Below are 20,486 nucleotides of genomic sequence, written 5' to 3'. Positions count from 1 at the left end.
CGAGGGATACGGGAAAACAGGGAACCAAAGGGAAACAGGGAGTCAACGGTCCGGATCGTAACATAAACAAAGTAATTTTAAATGGACCCCGATCCGGACCATGACAGTGGGAGTGCATTTTTGAGGCAGTGATTACAATTTTATCTTCTTTACCATAGCATTGGAGAGGAATAGGAACAGACAAGTAACAAAAGCATTTAACTGGAGTAAGAGGGAAATATGAAGCTATCAGGCAGAGACTTGGAAGGAACAGAGTTCTCAGGGAAATGCATGGCAGAAATGTGGCAAATGTTCAGTGGATATTTGCGTGGCTTTCTGCATAGATAGGTGCCAATGAGGCAGAGAAGAGATGCTACGGTACAGGAACCATGGTGTACACATGATGAAAATATAGTCAAGAAAACAAAGGCTTACCAAATGTTCAAAAAACTAGGTATTGATAGAGATATATAAAATGATAAAGCTAGCAGGAAGGAGCTTGAGAAATGAAATTAGGAGAGCCAGAAGGGGCCATGAAAAGGCCTTGGCGAGCAGTTTAAGGAAGACCCTAAGGCAATCGACAGGTCTGTGAAGGGCGAGAGGATAAGATGTGAGAAAATAGGATCAATGAAACGTGACAGTGGAAAAGTGTGTGCGGAACCAGAGGAGACAGCACAGGTACTATTCACTATGCAAAACGACCTTGGCAATTGTATGGATTTCAGCAAGGCATTTGATAAGGTACTCCATGGAAGGCTAACTAAGAAAGCAAGGAGACGTAGGATGCAAGGAGACATTGCTTTGTTGACCCAGAATTGGCTTGCCCACAGATAGCAAAAAATTGTTGTAGACGGGTCATATTCAGATTGGAGATCAGTGACCAGCGATCTGCCTCAGTTCTTTTCAGGGACCCCTTCTCATCGTGATTTTTATCACTGACTTGGATGAGAAATTGGAGGGATACGTTACTAAATTTGCTGACATTGTTGGGGACATTTGGATAGTGTGGAGGGCTGTCAAAGTTTAAATCGGGACATCGATAGGATGCAAAACAGGGCTGAAAAGTGGCAGTTGAAGTTTAACCCATTGCCATAGTCCCATCTGGCTATTCCCCATCTTGCTATTACCTCCTCAAATGGGCCTTAATCCCCTTGTCTGATTTTCAATCTTTCCCAGTTCCGCTAATTACAATACACCCCGCCTGTACTGGAACCACTCGACTTGTCCGGAGTCCCCGCAGAATAGCATAACCTGGGACAGGTATTCAGCAAACAACGGGCTTTTTCCCTGCCCCCGCACCGCCCGTATGATTGCACTATCTTCCTGCTGGCCAGGGCCTCGTTACCTACCAGTCGTCTTTATAGCTTATCCCGACTGGGGAGAGAGGCCATGGAGAAATATATTAGTGCATCCCTCGCGGAGGAAATTATACGACCTTTATCCTCGCCGGTAGGCGCCGGTTTCTTCTTTGTAGAGAAGGATGGGCCGGTTCGTGCCTGTATTGATTACCGAGGCCTGAACAATATAAAAGTTAAAGTACCCACTATTCCTGATTAACTCGACATTTGAACCATTTCATGTAGCCACCATCTCCTCGAAGTTGGACCTTCGTCGCGCCTACCATCTAGTCAGGATGAGGGAGGGAGCCGAGTAGAGGACGGCCTTTAATACACGTCTGAGCCACATCGAATACTTGGTCATGGCATTTGGCCACACCAATGCCCCGCCGTTTTTCAAGCCCTAATCAGTGATGTGCTGCGGGACTTCATTAAACGCTTCGTGTTCTTCTAACTAGATGACATCTTCATATTTTCTAGCAGCCCCCAGAAACACGTTCACCTTATCCGTCTAGTCCTCCAGAGACTGTGGGAGAGCAAGTTATTTGTGGAGGCCAAGAAATGTGAGTTCCACGTCCCTTTGGTCATCTCCTGGGCTACATCATCGAGAGCGGGCAGGTGAGGGCAGCTCCTGATAAGATCCGGGCGTTGGAAGAATGGCCCAGACCCACGACTCGCAATCAACTTCAGGCGTTTTGGTGGTTTGCAAACTGTTATCGCCGTTTTATCAGGGATTACAGTCGAGTGGCGGCGCTCCTTACCGACTTACCTCGCCTACCAGACCTTTTTGTTGGGGTTCCGAGGCTGATTCGGCATTCACTGACCTGAAGAGGCGGATCAGCTCACAAGAGCCCGAACTATTTCACCTCCCCAATGTCCAATGGACTGATCGCTTCAACACCGAATACTTTGTCCTCTTTTATTTGTCTTTTTAAGACAGTATTGAGCTCGAAGAATGCAGTAAAATTTGTATCTCCCCGTCGGGGAATTGAACCCCGGTCTCCCGCGTGACAGGCGGGGATACTAACCACTATACTAACGAGGAATTGGTCGTGGTATCCGAACATATATTATTCCGGTTTTGTAATGCGACAGGCAGGAAACGACGTACAGTTCTTCGAGTTTGGAAGGGATTTTACCCACTTACCTCCGGTCTGTGGGAGGATGACGACCACAACTTGACATAACAGGAACTGCATCAGAGTGACCAGATTCAGAAAGCAGTGCGAGCCACAGTCATAAACCACTGGAGACAGTTCAGGACACGAGTCTCCTGCAGAATGATGGAACGATGGTGATATAATGGTGAACATATCTGTCTTCCAGGCAATTGACGCAGGTTCCATTTCCGATGATCGTAGTTAATCGACTTTTAATATTCTTTCATCGAATCTATCAGATGTAAACGTCTCATAGAACCCGATCCGTGCGGACTTCTACAGTCCGAGGGGCCTAACTTGCCAACTCGGGTACGAATTCCCCAAATTATTTAAATCGAAGAGAGAGTGTAAAATTATTACTCACACTGGACTGTCCAGTGGATCAAGGGCGGATTTCCTGTCTTTCACATTTTCCCGATGAACCGACCAGTGCAGCTTCCTGCTGTCACTATAAACCAGATTCTCACAACAAACTAGGACACACCAAAACATGTCGGGTGATATGTTCACACTGAGTGTTCTCAGTCCACTCACCACTCTGTCTATTTATATCCTGAGCGATCCCTCTCTCCAATACACGATTAAATTAAACCCTTTAATGCGATTAACAAATGTAATATAGAATCACAGAATCATTCAACCCTGAAACAGGCCTTTCGGCCCGCCACGTCGATGCTGAGAGTCAAGTACCAATCTCACCAGAAAAAAATCTTATTTATCAGCTATTGCCCTCAGTGCCTTGATGATTCAGGTGCTCGTCCAGTCAATTCTCTAATACTGTTGGAATACGTGCCTTCACTAGCCACTCAGGCATGGGTTCCAGTTTCCAGCCGCCATCTGCATGAAGTTCTTCATCTCATGCTGTCTCGGTTTACACACGTCAGGACAGTTTCCTACTATTCTGAAAGGCCCCCGTTTATTTGATATGACCTACAAAGACCTCCGCCATCACCAGCGCTCCATGGAAACGCCCGCAGTCTATCCAGCCTCGGTTTATACCGGAACTCTCCATCTCTGGCAAAATCCTTGCGAACATCCCATGCATTCAACTCTCCAGTTAGTTTACAGAGTGTCCAAAGTTTTCAATTCTCGAATCCGCGGTAAACTTGATAAGTCGTAGCTGGTTTCTACCGAATGGACGACCATGGGCCCAGCGCGCTCCCGCTGCGCCACTCTGCTGTTGGCTGAACGTGGTGCTGAGCTGCTCCGTTGTGGACGCTTCCCATTCTATTCCTTCATTTTTATTTGTCGATTCTTTGCTGACGTCACATCGTTCCCCTTGCGAGCTGCTGTTTGGTGATTTATTTCCTCGCGTGTCTCTCTGCCCGTGACTCCGTCTGTCATTCAGTGCTTGCTACCTCCTGCCCCGTCCTGTTATTTTCTCTGTGCTCGGACCCTTCCGGAGGCCTTGTTCACGACATGTCAGCAGTGAATGTGTTTTACGTTATTTAATGAGTCCGGTTTCAGTGGCCCTGCTGTTACACATTCAGTTACTCTTCCACTGTGTCTCTTCCGCGCTCTCCCTCTTTGCCTCTGGGTTGTTCATTGGGACAGACATCAATGGTTCGAACAATGGACACCAGCTGCGTTGCAGCCGAGATTATCGGAGGACACTATTACAGGGTATTTTGAACTTTACGATGTGTTGACTCACACCTAGGTGGGTTAATTTATTGTATCCAGAAGTGACGTTAACATCTCGTGCCGTATAGGTAATTGAATAAATAACAGAATCAAAAGGATCTCAGCAGATCGGGCTGCTGTGCTTTTCTGTCCTGCTGAGGTGAAAACTGGGGTCTGAGGATTTCGGCCTACTCCGGCTGCTCCGGGAGCAGATCTGTTACCCAGTCTGTTTCCAGACGCTGTTAGCTTGCTTCTCTTGTTTGCATGACGTTTTTGTTTTCCTTTCTCTGCGCAGTGGTTTTTAGTTTTTTTTTAATTGGGTTATTCGAGTTTCTTGTTTTGTGGCTGCCTGGATGAAGGCAAATCTGAAAATAAATATGTTTTGAATAGTTGAATCATTACTCATTAATAGAAACTGCCTCTATCGCCCTTTGAGAAAGGGAGATCCAGACAACCCCGCTCGCTTGCCGGTAGTCAGGGGACCCTACCTGAGGAAGGATACCTTAAATGACCGAGTGGGTGCGGCAAAGTGACACTAGATTTGTCCAGTCAGGACACCTCAGGCATTGATCGCCGATAGTCTCCAGAACAATCTAATTTCTTCACACACTCAGTGAACTCTGAAATTCGGAATTCTGAAGATGTGCGGCTCCACAGGAAGGCAGTTTAGTCCATGTTGGCGGTAGATGATCTCTCGAATGTCAAGAGTGACTCACCCGATGGAATTTCCAATGAACGCCCTTTATTCATAACAAGACCCTTGAAGCGCAATGGAATAAAGGGCTTTAATTTCCTTATTCCATAGTTTCATCACGAGACGGTGAAACAAATAACACTTTGGTAGAAGGAATGAAGAAATTTGAAATTACGTGGACACGGATTACTCTGAGAGGACCCGCCTCTCCCGCAGTGGAACTTGCGCAGTGAAACCTCAAACTTCTGGTGTATCGCCTAATCACTCGGCCATGACAACTGCTACCACACAGATAGTGAGGCAGAAGGACATTTTTCATGGGATCCCATCACCATGTCCCGGGTCGATTGGGCTCAACATCAACGCTGAGGGTCAGAGAATCTGAACTGACATCCTCTCCACATCCACTCTATCCAGGCCGCTCAATATTTGATAGGTTTCCATGAGATGCTCCCTCATTTATCTGAATTCCAATGAGTAGAGGCTCAGAGCCGTCAAATGCTCCTTGCATCTTCACCATTTCATTCCAGGATCATTCTTGTGAGACTCCCCTGGGGCCACTCCAATGCCAGCGCATCCTTTATCAGAAATGGGCCCACAATTGTCAACAATGCTCCAAATGAATCTGATCAATGTCTTACAATTCATTTTCATTATAACCTTGCTTTTAGATGCTAGTCCTGGCGGAATGAATGCTAAAATTGTATTTGTCTTTCTTACCACCAACTCAACCCGCAACTTATCCTTTAGGGAATCCTGCACGAGAACTCCCCAGTACATTTGCACGTCTGATTTCTGAATTTGTCCCCATTTGGGAAATAGTCTTTCTCTCAATGTGCCTGACCATACATTATCGTACTCTGTATCCGAGCTTCCACTTAGTTGCCCATTCTCCAAGACCTTCTGCAGACTTCCTGCCTCATCAATATTACCAGCCCCTCCATCTAATTTTCTATCACATACAAAGCCATCCAGATCATTGACAGATAAGGTACAAGGCAGAGACCCCTCCAGAAGACACCTAGTTACCGACAAACGCCTGAAAATGCATATTTATTTCCAGACTTTACCTCCCACCAGTCGCCAATATATTTTCGATTCTCGTATCTTTCCTGCAATACCATGAGCTCTCCTTTCTCTATGTCGTCTGCTATTTCTCCAAAGAATTCCAACAGATCTGTGTGGCCAGATTTCTCTTTAAGAAAACCATGTTGGCCGGACTATTTTATCAGAAGCCTGAAAGCACATCCTTACGAATGGACTACAGCATTTTCCCCAACATAAAATCCATGCCAAGTCCGTAATATCTTATCTTTTGTAAATTTAAAATTATTTTTGCAATTTTCCTGCCGTCTGAACCATTCCAGAATCCAGTCATTCCTGAATAATCACTATTAACGCTTCCGTGATATCGTCACCCACTTCTTTCATAAACCCGCGGTGTAGTTCATCTGGTCCAGGTGACATCCGGAATTTCTAACATACTGCTGGTATCAACATAAAATGGCAGACGCAAAAAGCTTATTAAGCCATCGTCCGAGGTTTACTCTTGTATTTTTAAACTTCCTACCTACCTGAAAAGCGACTGTTTGTATCCTCTTTCCATCGGGCAGAAAGCACAAAAGCCTGAAAGAACGTATCACAGGCTCACGGATAGTTTCAATCCCACTGTTTGATTTACTGCATCGTTTCTCAGTACGATAAGGTGTACGTTTGTCCTCACAAGCCACTTCGTTATGATGCTGCACCTTATTATTTACCTGCACTGTGCTTTCCCTGTCGCTGTTACACTTTATTCTGCACTCTGTTGTTGCTTTACCTTGTGCGATCTCAATGCACTGTGTAATGATTTCATCTCCATGGACAGTATGACCGAGAAGGTTTTCACTGTATCTCGGTACATGTGTCTAAAATATAACAGTTTAAATTCCCATCGCGGCCGCAGTAGGGAGCCCCGGCCTCCCTTCAGCGCAGCGTTTCCCAGCTGCCAATGAAAAACAACAGAAACAAATCTGCTGGATCACTGGCCGCCAGCCTGTCGGTTAACAGCCGGACGCGCTCACCGGTGCGCCGCAGAGACAACTTTTGTGGAAAGTAGGAATAAATGGTTCAATTCGGTGTTGTAGAACGTGACCGACAATCGCTGCTGGGCTGGACCCGGTTTTTCACAATCTACATGACTGGTTTGCATCAGAGAGTCAAACAGAAAATGCTGGAAGTACACCGTAGTCAGAACTCGAAACTGCTCGAGGAAATCCCAATGGATTCCGGAGCATTGCGAAACAATTCAGCCACGACTACACACTCCCACTGATTTCCCTTCTGGCATTTATCCAAACGGAAGAAGTGCTGCGCCTGCCCGTTCACCTCCTCCCTCACAACATTCAGAGTCCCAAACAGTCCTTCCAGGTGAGGAAACACTTCAGCTGTGAGTTTCTCTGGGCCATATACTGTATCGGGTGCTCCCAATACGGCCTCATCTACAACTGCAAGACGCAAGATAGTTTGGGGAAACATTTTGTCGAACAACTTTGCTGCGTCCGCAACGAGTAGGATTTCCCAATGGTTAACCATTTTAATTCCGCTGCCCATTCCCATTCTGACATGTTGGTCCATGAATTCCTCTACTGACACGATGAAGCCACGCTCGGGTTGGAGGAGCAACACTTCATATTCCGTCTGGGTAACCCTCAATCTGATAGAATGTACATCGATTTCTCTAACCCGCTAATCTCTCCATTCTCCTCTTTGCTTTAATTTTCTATTCCGGATTCCCTCTTGCGTCTTCCTTTCCCCGCATGTTTACCGCCTCTCTCTAGTCAACCCGCCCCTCCAAACTGATTTCTGCCTTTCATGTCGTTTCCTTTTCCACCAATCACCGCCCAGCCTCACAAATATTCCCCTTTACCCAGCATATCTAACTTCCATCTTAACCTGGCTTCTCCTATGGCCCCCAGTTTTCCATACTGCACTGTCCCCAACATATCTACATCTTGTTCTCAACTGGCTCAACCTATCACCTCCTAGTTTTCAATCTCCCCTTTCCCCATCATATCTACCCTCCTTCCTCACCTGTCACCTCCAGTTTTCAATCTCCCCTTCCCCCATCATATCTACCCTCCTTCCTCACCTGTCACCTCCCAGTTTTCAGTCTCCCCTTCCCCCATCATATCTACCCTCCTTCCTCACCTGTCACCTTCCAGTTTTCAGTCTCCCCTTCCCCCATCATATCTACCCTCCTTCCTCACCTGTCACCTCCCAGTTTTCAATCTCCCCTTTCCCCATCATATCTACCCTCCTTCCTCACCTGTCACCTCCCAGTTTTCAATCTCCCCTTTCCCCAACATATCTACCCTCCTTCCTCACCTGTCACCTCCCAGTTTTCAATCTCCCCTTTCCCCAGCATATCTACCCTCCTTCCTCACCTGTCACCTCCCAGTTTTCAATCTCCCCTTTCCCCATCATATCTACCCTCCTTCACCTGTCACCTCCCAGTTTTCAATCTCCCCTTTCCCCAACATATCCACCCTCCTTCCTCACCTGACACCTCCCAGTTTTCAATACTCCCCTTTCCTCATCATATCTACCCTCCTTCCTCACCTGGCTTCACCTATCACTTTGTAGCGTGAACCCCTTCTCTTCCCCGACTTTCTTATTCTGGCTTCTTCCCACTTCCTTTCCAGTACTGATGAAGGAACATGATTTTTTATTCCTCTCCATAGATGCTGACTGACCTGCTGAGATGCCCCAGTGTTTTGTATGCGTTACTCTGATTCTTGTGCCAAAAAATACCCATCATTGATCGCCGCCCACCTGGTTTTTGATTCCTTCCTCCCCCCTCCTTTCATTGCCATAGACTGCTGTCCTGGGCATTCCCCACAGTTTTGTTGTTCATATAACAGAAACAAAAGTCCCGATGATAACAGTCACAGTCACTCACTTGGTCTCACCAGATCCGCGGCTTTTCTTCTGCCTGATCACATTCGCCCACTTTATCTGAAACTGAAAAATAATTTATTTTCTCTTTCCCAGTGGTGACGAATGGGGCTCCGCCTGAAACATTATCTGTTTCCCTTTGTACTAATCTGACCGACCCGTGAACTTCGCAGTGGAGCAGCAAGTCGCCGCTTTATTTAACTTGCACGTTGATGTGAACAAGAAACGAAACGTCCCTGCTCCTGGGTTCACAAAACGACCAGGAGAGTCGCAGTGAGATCCGTGAGGCAGTACCAGCGACCGGCCACTGGAGGGAACCGAGGGTCCGGGTCCTGTGTAGCAGCGCAGAACATTTCAGAGTTCAAAGTAAATTCAGTGTCAAAGCACAAATATGCTACCATTAGATGCATATTCTCGAGAGGATTCACAGTAAGTGCAAAGAAACAAAATATAATCAATGAAAGAGTACACACAAGACGGACAATCAATGCAGAAAACATGACAGACTGCGAAAATACAAAAACGTAAAATAATAATCAAATAAAGTTAACTAATGGAGCAGCAACCCTCCATGGAAAACATCCCCATGATCTGAGCAGACAGGGTGTGAAGGAGACGTGGAACGCTCGGGTCAGAATTGGAGACCTCTTCCCAGAAACAGAGGGGTTCGTTGTGGCATTACAGGGCCAGGTGTTTAACACAAATGTTACAAATCCATAATAAAAGCCTAACAAATTAAAGTCGATAATTGCAGAAAATGACAAGAGACACCAGAAACAATCCAACACATTACAGGATGGAGCAGCAGTTTAACTCAATCTGATTACTTACACAGGGACAGTCAATTGGCAAACATCATTCACCAAAATCATGCTTTAAAATGCAAACTCATAGTAAGGTATGGTGTCTTTTATAAGTACAAACCTGTTCTAGATTAGGGTCAGAGTCGTACAATTATTTTATGACTGATCCATTACAGGACAATCCATAATAACCGTCTGCATATATAATATTACTGGATTAAAAGGCAATAACAACGTACATAATCGATATAGCCATTGCAAACACACATAACGTACACCAATTAACAAGTGAAAAGCACCAGAACTATGCTGAATTGAAAGAAGAAACTGAAAGACGATCGAGCATGAGCAGGGTATATATTGTCCTAATGGTAATATCAACAACTATCATCTCAAAGTCACTACACAATAGCATTAAACAGTTAGGCCAGCAAAGCAATATTTCTGTAAATCTGCTGAAAACCACTATACTATACACCAGTAGAATGGTCCGAAGTCCGGAGTTATTGAAGAATGAGTGTGCTTCAGCACCCCCGTACTTCAGGCTAGCGTGAGCTGAGAAAGTAATAATAATAACAACAAAGCAAAAATGTCTCTAGGACGAAATGTCTAGTTTGAAAGTGAGTTGTGGAAACAGTCAGTGTTGGTGTGAGTGAAGTTCAGTGAATTGATCCTTCTGGTTCAAGTGGCGATAACAAATTTAAACATGAAATACATTGGTGCCCTGTAAGAGTTTCTGTTGGTTTGATCGTCCATGTACAATATATTAAGTTTATGTCAACATGAATGTAAGCAAGACAGGTCCTGGTAGTGCTCTGTTTTCTATGTGTTTTTTTTTTAATGACTGTATTAGGAACACACGGAGCGTACAGCGAAGGCCACTGGATCAACAGCGTCCCTGAATAGACTGGAACCACCAGCATTTCGGATACAGTGCCGAACGCGCTGATGGATTGCGTCGTAGAGCCCACCTGAATAAAAGCGGAACACATGGGCACTTCTTGGTTTTGGAGGCGGCGAACACAGATCGGTGTTTCGACTGGCTTTTTACAATCTGCATCCGTGAGAGGAATCAAGGCGTCTAAACCGATATAAACACGTAGTCGGCAGGATTCGAACCTGCGCGGGGAAACCCCAATGGATTTCTAGTCCATCGCCTTAACCACTCGGCCACGACTACAAGTTCTTCACAGCTGGATTCAAATCCCGGAGTCAGATAAACAGGGTTGATCCTGAACTAAAAGCGGGGATTGCTGGAAATATTCAGCAGATCTGTTAGCGGCTGTGAACAAAGAAACCGAATTCACGTTCAGCTCAATGACCTTTCACCAGGAAATCAGTCACTGAATTGGATGGAATCTCAGTCAGAGCAGAGCAGGATCGGAAGATGTAGAATCCTCGTAGGGGATTAAGAAACTCCTCTGCTAAGACGACCCTGATGGGAGTATTTTATAGGTTTTCGGATTGTAGCCACGGATCTGGTCTACAATTTACAGCGGGAGACAGAAAAAAAATGTAAGAAAGGTCAGATTACGTCAGAGGGAGTATTTCAAAAAAGCATATAGATGGAAAATCAAGTTGATGAATGCGTGAAATGCCTCCGAGATATCTGTTTGGTGGAGCCTACTGGGGAATAAACAATTCAGCACTGGGTGTTGTGTAATTTTTTGGACTACGTTGCTTTTAAGTTGCCTCTAACTTGACTGCAGTCTGGACAGCTGTTGTGAACAAGCCAAGGTAGATAATCCATCAATGGATTAAACACACAGTAGTAATTAAAATACGCTGCTGTTCAGAAGCGATTGGTGCTGGAATTCTGCTAATGAGTGGCCTCAGAATGGTCGAAGGCTCCACTTAAGGTTGCATGTAGTACGAAGTGTGGAAAGGAAATGAGGCTAATGTATGTTGGTATTTGCTTGGTGTGGTGAATAATACTCATCGCATTGATACTTCAAGCATATCTGACAAGAAGGGAACTCTAAGTTAAAGTTTTTTTTTGGTTTTTAATGTTTTAAAAATGTTATTCAACTATGGGATCTGTTATCCAAGACTATTAAATATTATGTGGGTTTAGTTAATGACGTTTTGCAGAATCCATCCCTTTTGGAATAAAGTTTGGAACTGAGGTTTAAATGGATATGTTTTACTTCCCCTGTTATTATTGCTTTGCTCTTTGTTCTGATGGTTACACAAGGTATTCCCCCGGTGTTTTTTTAAGGCCAATTTTAATAAGTTCAGTGTTTGAAAAGCACATGCCATTCTAAAATTCCTTTTTGTTGATTTCGTTTAATTTCTTATAGCTATGTCGTATTTTAAAATAATTAGTTCCTGTTAAATTCCTTGATATATGCTATGAAATTAGTTACGTTATCATGTTTCTTCACGCTTTTGTTATGACATTATTTTTAAATCCTTACCGGTATTTTTTGATATAGTCATGAATTCTGCTTTTCCTTTTGTGCTATATTTACTGAGACATAAACAGTAATGTGATCCCCAGAATTCTCCTAAAATCGGAAAGGAGGAGATGTTGGCCACGGAAGATTTCAAATATGTAACATAACATAGAACTCGAATGGCTCAAGGACAGTGGAAGCAGACAGAACAAGTGTCTTTGTACCAGACATGTATTTGGAAGTGAATATGTAATTTTGTCGAACCGTTTTACATCTTCCATTTTATGAGGTGAAAATTTTGGTATTTTAAAGTAAACACAACGTTGCTTCAGGTAAATTGCGGATTAAGAAATCTTTTCCAGATTAGAAGTTAATTGTGAGGTGTTTTTGATATAATATAACATGCAAATGTGTGAATGTTGGGGTCAGTGCCTGCCTGGAGTGATTAAAACTGTCACAATGGGAGGGGGGCGTAGATAGCGGACCCAACAGGAAGACACAGACACTGAAGTACAAGGAAAAGGACTTGACTAGGGCAGGAACGTGACAGGATGCAAACGAGCACGAACAAGAACACAGACTTGGGTTAGGACATGGACAAGACAGGGAACCCGGACAAGGAACTATGCACTAGGAGCCTGGGCTTGGGCTCCGAGCCAGAGACTGGACAAGGACCCAGAACCTGAGTCTGGACTAGGGCTCGGGCCCTAGAACCAGGCAAGGACAGGACAGGACAGGACGTGGCTGGGGTCTGGCGTCTTGGCTCTTGAGGCCGGCCGGCGTCTTGGCTCTTGAGGCCGGCGGAGGCTGATAACTCGAAGGCTGAAACTCGGAGACAGACTGGGAACTGTACATCAACATACAGCCGGGACTTATACTTCGAAAAGCCGGGACACATATTTAACACGACACTAACATGAGACAGGACAGTACATAGACAGAGAGCCGGGACTTATCCTTCGACAAGCGCGAACTCAACTTCATCTGCACACCAAGGTGGGACAGGTCCATCTGTCGGGTAACGGCAGAACTGCCGGACTTACCCAACAGAGGCAAAGACAAGACAAGACAGATCTCCCCGCAGGCAACGGAAGAAACGGCCTGACTTACCCCCACGGAGGCGAGGACAAGACAAGACAGATCTCCCCGCAGGTAACGGAAGAAACGGCCTGACTTACCCCCACGGAGGCGAGGACAAGAAGAGATAAACACCGAAGAACTGCAGAAAGTTCCACCTCTGCATCGGGGTTCCTCCGAGTCGCAATTCGGCCAGGAACCTCAGCTGGCTACAGAAACAACCGGATCCGTACATAGCTCGGAGTGGCTGGCAGCCACTCAGCCGGCCCTGGAAACAGCCGAATCCATATCGCAAAGACAGCTCCGACTACCGACAGCAAGGCTCCATGAAGAGATAGTTCTCCAACGCGGCCTAAAGATGGGAAATGGCCACTCTAGCCTTCCACAGGCAGGCTGCTCCCAGGGGATCATGACAAGACAAACCAGCAGCCCGCACTCAACCCCAAGGCTACTTATATTCTAAGCCACAAGATGGGAAACAGGTGCCTATGATTAACTCAATCAAAACAAGGGATAGTTGGAAGACCGGGAGTCCTGAGTCTACGGACTGGACTGTGAAACGGAATGCAGACTTCACGGACCGGACCATGACACAAACTGGTTCCTGAAGGGAACAAACAGCCGTAAGTTACCGATTCACGCTTGCTGAGAAGAGGGCAATAAATGGATGCTGACCTGGAGCAGAGTCAACAAACAGGAGAATTCAAGCCAATCAGATGGCCTACAGTCATTGACACTGGAATGGGATAACTGAACTGGAAAATATGAATATAAAAGTGGAAACTTCGAATGTGCTAGCAGCGATAACTCTTTCCAGAAACCCACCATCGCAAGGAAGAACTCCCAAGTCGGTGACTGGGAGAAGAAAGGATGCATCACTTGGCCAACTGAGATGCCCCAGTTTGGTGATATAGATGAGAAAATTAGTCTGAGTGAGTATTGGCACAGCGGGAACAGCAGAATTCCTGTTCTAAGTTGTTGGCCCGGTGTCGACACAGTTACGTTGTTGTTTATGCAGAGACAATAAAGTGGGAGTTTTGATTACAGTATTTACAAGTTACAGAGTGAATTTCCTAACCAAGTTCGATAGGACTATCGATGGACTGGAACAAAAATACTCTTCCAGATGCACTTCAAAAATTCCATTTCTTATCTTGCACAAAAAATGATCTGGTTAATTTTGGAGAAGTTGAAATGTCTGATTGCTGTAACCCTATCTACAAAATGACATTTCTTTGTGATTTGCCAGCAGATCTGTTCCTCAGAATTTTACCAGCTATGAAGAGAATTACAGTATAATCCCAGCAATGTGGTTGTTGGTGGTTATTTTATTTATTCCTAAACTCAACTCATACTTACATATTCATCGGCTTTTCTAAAGAACATGGACAATCAGAATTGTCTTTCCCATTTGCTGATGCGTGAGGCCGGCGCCATTTTATAGGAATAAAACCTGCTGCAGAGTGAGGATTGATCCGACAGAGAGCGGCTCGGGATCTGGTGGAATCACATGGCGCATGGGAGCCGCTTCACTCCTCAAAACTCCTGCAACATGGAGCGACAGTGGTATAGGGATGAGCACAGCTGCCTTTCAAGCAGCTCACCCGGGTTCGATTCCTGGCGATTGCCGTGAGTTGTACCTGTTTTTCAGCACTTATCACATAAACGTCTCGGCCTGGAATCACTCAGCCACATCACTTCCTTCTCTATGAAATGACATTTCTGCCCGTCGTTCTTCTGCCATTTTAGACCAGTTTTTCTCTTTCCTATTTGTCTTACCGTCATCCTGTATTGGTGTCGCCCTATCAGAGATGTCCCCCGTTTCACTTCCCACCCAACTTCTCACCTTCTTTGACACAGAAATCTATCTTCTTCTCTCATCATTTCTAATTAAGTGTCAAGATCAGAAAGCGTAATCCCGTTTCATCACTCACAAATGTTTCTTGAGGTGATGAGTGTTTCCAGCATTTTCTGTTCAATCTGTTCAATACCAGACACAGCTTCATGCAGCGGAGAACCGGATGTGTTGGACAAACGCTGAGCACAGCAGGAATTGTCGTTTTACCCGCGACGTTCTCAATAAATCTCAGAAAGTGATGAAGTGAGTGGACGGAAATTTCAGTTAGAAGTACAAGTTTTTCTTTTTTAAGTTAAATGTGTGTTGTGTACACAGGTGAAGTGACGGCGATTTGCGGTAAAAAAAATTCTGTTGAAGAATAGCAGACGATGGTTTCGATGTGTCGGCCTCTGCATAACGGGCCCAGCACATTCCCGCTGCGCTATACTGCTGATAGGTAAATATCTCTGTTCTTCTCCTGTCTTTCTATTTGTTAATTTTGACGCTTTACCCCGATTATCTATTGTTTTGTTTGTTGGATTATATTCCCTGTCTAATTTCCCTCGTGTCTCTCTCACGCTTTTACCTTCCTCCCCGTCCTCCTTTCCCTGTTCATCAGTTCCTGCCCCGTCCGGTTATTATCCGGTCTCTGTGCTCCGACCCAGCCGGATATCTCGACCCGACATTTCAGCAACGGATCTGATTTTCATTATCATTCTGGCCCTATTCCTACGGCCCTGCAGTCAGACACACTGGCTATCTCCCTCTGTGTCTCCTTGCCTTCCTTCTCTCTGTCAGCGGGCTATTATTTAGGCTATAAACACAGGCGCTGGAAATCCCAAACACTGAATGCCGGAGCAAATCACCAGGTCAGACAGCATCTCTGGGGAGCAGTAAACAGTCGATGTTTCGTGCGAGATGCCGCCTGGCCCGCTGAATTTCTCCTCCATTTGTGTATGCTATTTCGGTCAGTCTCCGACATAACGAGCAGCGACCGCAGTCTGAGTTGCAGCGGAGAATACACGCACACTCCGGGATTTATTTAGTCCAGTCCCGAGTCTCGTTCACCTCCCCATCCGACCATATGATCGAATGAAGGTCAGAATTCCGTCAGTTTTCAATAGTCCGCAAATCTCTGGGTCTGAATGTGAAAGTGAGCTGCTGTCAGCAGTCCTCTCTCCCCTCTGTAGAGTCCTGCCGTCGGATGTCTTGCGATTCTCGTACCAGACGGTTTAGCAAGTGGTTAGAGCTCGCTCAATGATGCTCCTGTGAAATAAAAACAGATTGAAGAGGGGTTGGGGAGGTCTCACTGAAGCCAGGAAGTGGACACACCGGTGCGCTTTCTTGCTGTTCTTTGTGGCGTTCAGAGCGCTGGTTTGGTGGTCCACTCTCTCTCTCTCTGGAGGAGCCGTTTATTTGCAGTAATGAGCGGTCCCCTGGCCTAATGAATCATCTCTTTAGTCTTGTCCACGTTGAGACTCAACGCATCACCTGACGATTGGGTTTGAGTTTTGCAATGTTCAAAATTCAATGCTCACTAGCGTGGAGATGCCGGGGATTGAACCCGGAACATCATACATGCAAAGCATGCGCTCTTCCACTGAGCTACATCCCCACTTAAAATGCAGAAGTGTTCAGGTCCAAACCTTCCTGCATATCACAACTGAGCAGTGCGACACAGATAATGTCTGATGGCCACAGTCATTCGGCCCCGAGTCTGCTGCCCATCCAGTGCGATCATACTTAATCCTTGTTCAGTTCTCTTCTTAAACACCATGATATTTTTTGTGGAATGAAACCAATTAGACTCCAGCAGAATGATCACGAAAAAGGAAACACGTACCACATTCTGAAGAATAATTTCAATCTCGCTGTTCTGTCTATTGAATGGTTTCCTTGTGAAAAAAGATGGACGCTTGACCTCACAATCCACCCCGTTATGACACTCCACCTTATTGTTTACCCGCAGTGTGCTTTCTCTGTCGCTGTTCCACTTTATTCTGCATTTTATTATTGATTTACCTTGTTCTCTCTCAAGGAACTGTGTAATGATGCGATGTCTATGAATAGTATGAAAGAGAAGCGTTTGTCACATATTGTATCTAGGTATGGCAGCAGAAAGGGAGCACGGACACAGAACACGGACACTAAACACGACGACACAAAGAGACAATTCCAAACTCAACGATAGATAGTTTCTTCCCTTGGCGCGGCAATGCTCCGGTCTCACTCCAGCGGTTGAACTTGATGGGGATACTGACGAGGATGCAGGCGAAGGTTCCAGGCAGGCAGGGAAGGGAACAGTCCAGCAAACAATCCCTGGTTTGCAGAGGTATTTATGTGACAGACCGAAATGAGAATCGCCCCTGCTATTTCTGCACTAACCTTCAACAGGGACAAAGGGGTACCTTACGAGGCCATGAAGTATTTACACCCCAATTTGCCCCCTCTTTTGCAATCAGAGTATTGCCCATAACCTCACTAATGTTTTACCTTAGTTATGTAGATCGTGCGTCCGTTTCCTGAGAAAATTAAAGTAATACAATATTCTTTTACGTTCTCCCTAATCTCCTTTGGTTCCATTTACAGATGACCACGCTGACCATCGTGAAGGCCAATGTTGTTTCCTCGCTATCCTTTTGCTCTTAATATATCTGTAGAATCCCTTGGGATTCTCCTTCCAGTTAACTGCCAAAGCAAACTTATACTTTCCTTTCCTCTCCTAATTTTCCCTTTAAGTGTTGTTTGCATTCTTTGCATGATTAAAGCATCATGCGTCCCTCGTCCCTGGTCTATCAAGGTGCACACTCGTGTCCCAGTCTATCGAAGAGGGCGAAATCCTCAAAATTGTCAAAATATGTAAGCACATCATTCTCATTCCACCGCTGGCTATTGATGTCACTTTCTGCAGAAAGAAGGAGCAAGTCGTTGTTCTCCATGGCCAGAGACACCGTATCTGTATCCGTATCACACAACCGAGTTAATCATGGGGCGATACATTCCCCAGTCTTTTGAACAATTTTGTCCCACTTATCCACCTATTCCTCGCCTCGGCGCCCCAGTCACTTTGTGTCGTCCCGTCGCCTCCCATAACTGAACAGGCTGACGCGCTTGGGAAGCGGATTCATCTGTGCCGGATGGACTTCTTTGCAGAGATATGAAAGAGGTAGCTGAATAGATGGTGCATCTTTTCAAGAATCACTAGATTCAGAAATGTTTCCGGAAAGTGGAAAATTGAAACTCTCTCTCCACCTTTCGAAGAATGGAAGGGGGCAACAACCATATGGCCTGATTTCAGTGTTTAACATGATGTTGGAGTCCATTATTAAGCATTATTTTACAAATAAATTATTTTCTTGTCAACTGATTTCTCAATAAGGAGAAAATTCAGACATTAGGTATAAATGAAGTTAGGTGTCCTTGTGCAGGATTCCCCAAATGCTGACTTGCAGCTTGAGTTGGGAGTAAAGAGGTAAATACAATGTTCGCATTCAGTTTGAGAGGACACAGGTACAGTGTAATCTCATTTTAGAAAGGCAGAGACGAGTCACGATCACGTGATGCGTGGATTTATTCAAGAGGTAACAAGTAGGCATGGTGCAGGGTTTATCAGTAAATTTGAGTATGTTTCACAAAACAGGCAGGTCAAAAACATGTGTACACATTAGTCTCTGTACAGTGTGAGAGTGTGGGTTTCATTTCGTACCTGTCAATCTCTGGTGTAGGTGAGACTGGGGGTTCATTCTGTACCTGTCAGTCTCTGGTGCAAATGAGACTGGGGGTTCATTCTGTACCTGTCATTCTCTGGTACAGTGTGAGAGTGTGGGATTCATTCTGTATCAGTCAGTCTCTGGTACATTGTGAGAGTGTGGAGTTCATTTTGAACCCGTCAGTCTCTGGTACAGTGTGGGAGTGTGGGGTTCATTCTGTACCTGTCAGTCTCTGGTACAATGTGAGAGTGTGGGCTTCACTCTGTACCTCTCACTGTCTGGTACAGTGTTAGAGTGTGGGGTTCATTCTGTACCTGTCAGTCTCTGGTACAGTGTGAGTGTGTGGGATTCATTCTGTACCCGTCAGTCTCTGGTACAGTGTGAGTGTGTGGGGTTCATTCCGTACCTGTCAGTCTCTGGTACAGTGTAAGAGTGTGGGCTTCATTCTGTATCCATCAGTCTCTGGCACAAACTGAGAGCGTGGGGGTTCAATCTGTAACTGTCAGTTTCTGGTATAGTGCAGAGGTTTAGTGCACAGTTTACCTCGAAGTAATGTTAATTCAGTTTCATCACTGCAGTTGATAAATTTGTTTAAATCTTCTTTGAACAATTGGACACAATGATCCGCATGAATACAGTATCTCGGAATCAATGCTATCAGTCAATAACAGCATCAGACACAGGAGCAGTGTTATGTGACTGGGCCCATGGAGTCTGCTCCTCCATTCGATCGTGGCTGATTTATTATCCCTCCCAACCCTATTCTCCTGCCGTCTTTCCATAATGTGTGACACTCTTAATATTTAAGAACTTACCTACGTCCGCTTTAAATAGACCCAGTAACTTTACCACCAGAGCCGTCCGTTTTTAATATACAAATTACTTGGCTTCCTCAGCAATGAATGCCACAGATTCCTGTCTTCTATTTCCGTAGATAATGCATTCCGTTCGGTGCAGTCCCCTGCCACAATCCTGTCCCAGAGAATAAAGCTGTGGGTCTGCGCCAATCTTTTCACCTCCTGCCCAACAGCCTGAAACAGCATCCGCATCTCACCAAATGGATTTATCTCCCTAAGGTACAAAGTTGAAAGATTAAACGAAATTTATTACCGAAGTATATACTCGTAACCACATGAGCATCCACCGTAAATACAATGAAACACAATAGAATCAATGAAAGACCGCACTCAAGAAAGACAGCAAACGAGCAATGTGCAAAAGACTATAAACTATGCAAATACAATAAAGAACAAACGAAATATTAATAATAAATAAATAATCAATAAATGTTGAGAACATGAAAAGACTTGAAAGTGAGTTTATGGGTTGTGGGTACTGTTCAGTGTTGGGTAAATGAAGCTATCCATTCTTCTTCAGGAGTCTGATGGTTGCGGGGTGATGGACATGTTGATGTGTTACCTCCTTCCTGATGGAGCTGTGTGAAGAGAGTATGACCTGCATGGCCGCGGCCCTCTATTCCGTGTAGATGCGCTCAGCGGTGGGGAGGGGCATAACTATGCTGGACTGGACTCTATCCATTACGTTTTCTGGGCTTTTCCATACAAGGACACTGGCGGTTCCATGTCAGGTCCTCTTGCCACCAGTCAATATAATCTCCACCGCACATCTGTTGAAGTCTGTCAAATGTTTAGATGACATGCAGAGCACTGCCGTGCCTCCTTTGTAACAGGAGGTATGTGCCGGGCCCAGGAGAGAGAATCTGAAATGATAACACTGAGGAAGTTATATTTCCCCCTTCATCCTTCCCTCGCTGCTGCTCCCTCGTCCCTCACCATCCGCACTGCGCTCTCACTTGGTTTTTGGCATAGATTCCCTTCTCACTTCTTTCATTTAATTTCGTGAGCTGAGTTTGTCAACTCACTCCTATAACGCTGCTTCAGTGACAGCTCAACTACCTAAAAAAAAATTCCACT

General features: G+C 45.3%; 1 protein-coding gene and 3 non-coding genes across 4 annotated transcripts in view; all 4 read right to left on the bottom strand.

Annotated features, from left to right (window-relative positions):
• LOC140189114 (uncharacterized) overlaps nucleotides 1-20,486 on the bottom strand; it is a 1,124,305-nt gene that overhangs the window by 1,054,875 nt on the left and 48,944 nt on the right. The gene's annotated exons all lie outside the window — the stretch shown is intronic.
• trnad-guc (transfer RNA aspartic acid (anticodon GUC)) lies at nucleotides 2,290-2,361 on the bottom strand. The gene has a single exon. It is a non-coding gene; the product is annotated as a tRNA-Asp (tRNA).
• trnas-aga (transfer RNA serine (anticodon AGA)) lies at nucleotides 10,631-10,712 on the bottom strand. The gene has a single exon. It is a non-coding gene; the product is annotated as a tRNA-Ser (tRNA).
• trnaa-ugc (transfer RNA alanine (anticodon UGC)) lies at nucleotides 16,386-16,457 on the bottom strand. Its single transcript has one exon. It is a non-coding gene; the product is annotated as a tRNA-Ala (tRNA).

This window comes from Mobula birostris, chromosome 28 (genome assembly GCF_030028105.1).
Source record: "Mobula birostris isolate sMobBir1 chromosome 28, sMobBir1.hap1, whole genome shotgun sequence".
NCBI classification, from domain to species: domain Eukaryota; kingdom Metazoa; phylum Chordata; class Chondrichthyes; order Myliobatiformes; family Myliobatidae; genus Mobula; species Mobula birostris.
The sequence above is the reverse complement of the archived record's forward strand: the minus strand, read 5'-3'. Positions and strand labels throughout refer to the sequence as shown.